The following is a 5,670-nucleotide window of genomic DNA, read 5'->3' as shown; positions in this document are numbered from 1 at the left end:
AGGCTCCTTCCATGGCAAGCTGTATGTAAGGTGTCTCCGTCCTCTCAGTGAAAATGGTCCAAATGCTCTGTCACAGCACGGCTAATCATCTGTTGGTTCTCGATCATGTCGGAATAGAATCCCTTGATTCTTTTGCGTCTGTCACTACGCCCAACAATCGCGAGTTTGAAGCTCGTCACAGCCATTCAATCCTTGAATCCTACTCGGAATACCACAGACAAGGTTTAGACTTTTCGGATTCTCATGAATGCCGCCATCAATTCTAGCTTATACCACGAAGATTCTGATTAAGAAATCTAAGAGATACTCATTCAATCTGATGTAGAACGGAGGTGGTTGTCAGGAACACGTTCATGGATTGAGGAAGGTGATGAGTGTCACGGATCATCACCTTCTTCATAGTGAAGCGCGAATGAACATCTTAGAGAGGAACAAGCGTGTTTGAATGGAAAACAGAGATAATTGCATTAATTCATCAAGACGCTGCAGAGCTCCTCACCCCCAACAATGGAGTTTAGAGACTCATGCCATCAAAGAGTACAAAGTTTAGATCTAAGGATATCATAAGATACAAAATAAATCTCTAAAAGTTGTTTAAATACTAAACTAGTAACCTAGGTTTACAGAAAATGAGTAAACTATGATAGATGGTACAGAAATCCACTTCTGGGACCCACTTGATGTGTGCTGGGGCTGAGACCAAAGCTTCTCACGTGCATAGGGCTGTTTTGGGCATTCAACGCCAGCTTTGGATCCTTTTCTGGCGTTGAACTCCAACTTGCAACTTGTTTCTGGCGCTGGACGCCAGAATTGGGCAGAGAGCTGGCGTTGAACGCCAGTTTACGTCATCTATCATTGAGCAAAGTATGAACTATTATATATTGCTGGAAAGCCCTGGATGTCTACTTTCCAACACAATTGGAAGCGCGCCATTTGGAGTTTTGTAGCTCCAGAAAATCTACTTTGAGTGCAGGGAGGTCAGAATCCAACAACATCAGCAGTCCTTTTTCAGCCTGAATCAGATTTTTTCTCAGCTCCCTCAATTTCAGCCAGAAAATACCTGAAATCACAGAAAAACACACAAACTCATAGTAAAGTCCAGAAATGTGATTTTTAATTAAAAACTAATAAAAATATACTAAAAACCAACTAAATCATACTAAAAACTAAGTAAAAATAATGCCAAAAAGCATATAAATTATCCGCTCATCATTCATCCACTCATATATAAAGCCTACATGTAGTCAAATTATTTCACATTCTCAAGGAGATATATATACATATATAGCTAACCCTTAAATAATAAAGCACTTTTTGCAAATGAGATGAGAGAAAAAAAACTTGCAAGACAATCAGAGATAAATGTTAATGAGCTTTTGAACCCTCACTGGATTTTGTGTTTTCTCTCTAATCACTCAGTGTTTATTGGGTTAATCACTCTATTCTTCTTTTTATTCTTCCTTTCTATAACCTTGTTTTTCGTCTAACCAATCAATAATTATAGAACATAGTCATACCAAAACTCATAAGGTCTTTAATTAAGGTTGTAATGGGGTCAAGGCAAAGGGTAAGGATATATGTATAAGGCTAAGTGAGCTAATAAGTGAATCCTTAATTAGACTAAGATCTCACCTAACATACATACTTAGTAAAACAATGCTTCTTTACCTATTCTCCCTATTTTCTCGCTTTTGATGTCACATGCTCATGTTTCGATTCTTGTTTTTATCCCATGTGCATTGCTTTTTATTTTGCATTGGGGAGTTCTTTTTTTGTATCCCCTTATTTACATGCTTGAAAACTAACTTTTTTTTTAATACACATGGTAATTTTAATTAATTTGAATTTTCATGAGCCTGCTTCCCAAAATTTTGAGTTGCTTTATTCTTTTTAATTTTTCTACCTTTTGTCTTTATCAACTATGTTCCCAATAAGTTTCCCACATTTTACTCTATTTATAATTTTCTATCTTAAACTAACCAAGGATTCACTTGGGATTTTCTCTTGTCTTTCTGCTTAAGGCTAGTAATTTGGCTAAAATAGAATAAGGGGGTTTTTTTTTAAAAAAAAAGCTCAAAGGGGCTAACAAAGGTGATGTAAAAGGTAGGCTGATTTGGGGTAAGTGAGCTAAAATCAAATGATGACCTCAATCATTATTTTGAGATGCACCTATATTCTATAATTGGACATATAGATTAAAGAAAAGGAAAGAACATCAGAATAAAAAGAATTGTAACACACAGAAATGAAATTATGGTTTGAATGTAACCATACAGTTAAGCTCAAAACTCACAGGCTATGTGTTCTCTAGCTGAAAAATCATTTATCACTTATGTATGTCATGCAGGTTTAGTTAAAAATTCTCATTATTCTCTTAAAAAGTAATTTAGGGTAGCCTTTGAAGTTTTGATGTTTCTCCTTGATGAAATGTTGTCAGTTTAACTACATCATGTAATGCTATATATACAAGATTTTATGGATCTAAATCTATTATGTTCAAGTTCCTAGCTTACTCTTTTTTTTATATTTGTCAATTTAAACTAAGCTATAACTAAGCTATCTTATGTAAAAAGGGTAAACTATACTAATTGATCCACTAATAAGTTAGAATTGCAAACTAAACTAAATAACTAAAATGAACTAAATAACTAAAATATGAACAAAAAATGTAAAATGCAGAAAGTAGAGTAAAATACACAAGTAGCAATGTATAAGTACTCAAAAAATAACAATAAAAGAAAAAGAGAAAAATACAAAAAAATATCCAAAAAAAAAGAAAAAGTACGTAGTAGTTCACCAAAATAAACGCCAGAGATGGCGACCTCCCCACACTTAAAATGAAGCATCGTCCCCGATGCTCAATCAAGCGGGTGTGAAGGAGTGTCATCACTGGTAGGGATGGTGGCTGGGGTCTCTGTGGCGGTGATGGGCTGAGAGTCTGGCTGCTGTAGAGGGGGAACTGACTGGAGCGGGATCTCCGGATCTGCTGCCTCAAGTTGATGTGGGGCCTCCTACTGTGGTGTAACGTGCTCTGTGCCTGCCTGCTGATGAGTCTCCGCCTGGGAATGAGGCTCCTCCTCGTGCTCATCCTCCTCCTCCTCTGATGGCTCTGATGGTGTGTCGGGTTCGGAGGGGATGTCGGCGCCCTGTCGGATTATCAGCTTCAGATGGGAATAGCGTCGCCTGCTGCGGCGCTCCAATCTCTCATACCGGCGCCTGTTACGGCACTCCATCTGATCAAGCTGGCGGAATAGACGGTGCACGAGGCGATAAACCGGCTCAGAGGCGGGTGGAGGTGCAGTGGTGGCAGCAGGGGTAGCTGGGGCAGCTGTGGATGAAGAGGGTCCAGCAGACGGAGGGGCTGTCTCATCAGTAGCAGTGACAGATGGTGGTCTGTAGCCCAAAGCAAGGAAGTTCCTGCTGTGAGGGATGATCTTCCTGCAGTCCGCTGCTGGTGGTCGCTCATCGGCATCCTCCCAAGGCACATCGGCCTGACGGCCTAGCCGTGTAACCAGATAAGGAAAGGGGATGGTGCCTCGGACGTGGACCCTGGCCATATAATGCTGGATAAAATGAGGCAAGTACAGGTCCTTACCCTCCAGCACACACCAGAGGAGGGAGATCATGGCAACCGGGATCTCAGTCTCATGAGTACTTGGCATCACATAGTTGCTCAAGATCTGATGCCATAGCCGAGCCTCATCATTCAAGTACACTCTCTTGATCCCTCTAGGCATAGTGGTGTCCTGACCCATCTCCCAAGGAACAGCAGGGTCGAGAGCTATCCGTGCCTTCACAGCATCCCAATCAAATCGCATCTGGCCCATGTCCTCCTCAGCCTGTGCATAACCATCTGGCTGATCGGACTTGGCTGGGAGCTGGAGAATGGTCTCTATGGCTTCCTCAGTGACCAGAATTTGCTTTCCCCTCAGGTTCACTGCATCTAGGGTAGTAAGGTAGTAGTTGCAATAGAATTCCCGGACCCAAGATGCATTGACATCTGTCAGTGGCCTCTCCAGAAAGAACCAGCCCCTTTGCTTGATTTGCTCAGTGGTGTATTGCTGGAGGGCTTCTGGAATCTTCAAGGTACGTTCCAGGTATAGATTTCTGGAGTTTGCAAAAGTCGGGTACTTCAGCTCACAGTACCGGTTTGCAAATTTTATAGGATCAGTCGAAGGGAGCAGCTGGTTAGCTTTTTCTTGCTGTGTGAAGTTCTTCTCCCGCCATGAGGAATCGTGCATTAGAGCAATGATGGACTGGGAGGAATCTCCTTGCTTGCGCTTGCCAGTAGCCTTGCCTTTGCCTTTCCTTTGTGAGGCAGACATCCTGAAAAATAGAAAACCAAGAAATGGATAAAATAGGAAAGCAAATAGGCAATTTAAACAAAGGAAACTCAAAGCGGTAAGGGAGAAATAGAATAAGGAAAATGAGTAATTGAAATGTGTTTGAATTAATGTTAAATGGAAAGAAAGAAAAAATCAATATGCCATAGTGAGAAAGTTAGAGGAAGTGAAAGTGATCAGAAAAGAGATCAAGAGGGTTAGTATGGTAAAAAGAAATTAGGAAATTAAAATTAGTGAGTTAGGAAAGTAAGTGGCATAGAAAAAAAAATTCCATATAACAAGGATTCACATGTAAGAATAGAAGTACTCATAATCGAATAAAGAAAACAGGGTGATGCTGATTCGAATAAAAATAAAGAAATCAGAAATCGGAATCAGTGAATCACAAATGCAGGTTATGAACCAGGAAATCAAAGAGGATAAGAAAGTGGCCCTAGCATTCATGAAATGGTTTGGGGGAAGCAGAGTAAAACAGAGTTGCCAAACCAAAACAAGAATGAAAACAATTTTTAAAAAAAAATTTGGGCAGCATTCTGGCTAAAATTGGATTGTCCCGGAAAATAAACAGCAATCATATCAATCCATATGAATTAAAAAATCAAGCTGCATGTACATAGATATAAAATAAACATAGAAACTCAATGTAAACAACAGCAACATACAAGAAAGCAGCATATGAATCATGATTATAGCAGCAACAGATTTGCACATAGAATAAAACAGAAGTAAGAACAGTGTAAGTAAACAGATCTAGATCCACTAACCACAGCCTAAGCTACCTAACAACCTAAAAATCCACTACAACATGCAAGTCTAGCTATCCTAATCATGAACATAAACGGAATAAAAAAAATACAGAAAAGTGTCGAACGGATAAAAAGGGTTGGTGTTGCGGAACCTGGTAAGCGGAAGGGGTGGAACAGGAAAGAAGGTGGCTGCGGCGGCGTCCGGCGCGGTGGTGCTGCACGGCGTCGCGGTGGCGGCTGAGGGGGCAGTGGCGGAGGGGGTATTAGGGTTAGTGAGAGAGGAAGATGATAGGGGAAGGGAGGGCGGTGGTTGTTGCTGGCTGAAGGGGTGGGTGGCGGAGAGGGGGGCGCGGCTGGATGGCCGGCGGTGGCTGGGTGGTGCTCGCGGAGGTGGCTGTGGTGGAGAGGGGAGGAGAGAGGAAGAAGGAAGAAGAGAGAAGGGGAGGGGTGGTACGGCGGCGGCGCCTGGGCGGCGGCGGCGTCGGGGTGGTGGCTGGCCGGCGGTGGCTGGGGGAGGAAGAATAGAGAAGGAGAAGAGGGTTGGGGGTGAAGGGGGGCTGCGCGACTAATAGGGTTCGCGG

Source organism: Arachis hypogaea, chromosome 17, assembly GCF_003086295.3.
Source record: "Arachis hypogaea cultivar Tifrunner chromosome 17, arahy.Tifrunner.gnm2.J5K5, whole genome shotgun sequence".
Lineage (NCBI taxonomy): Eukaryota > Viridiplantae > Streptophyta > Magnoliopsida > Fabales > Fabaceae > Arachis > Arachis hypogaea.
The sequence above is the reverse complement of the archived record's forward strand: the minus strand, read 5'-3'. Positions refer to the sequence as shown.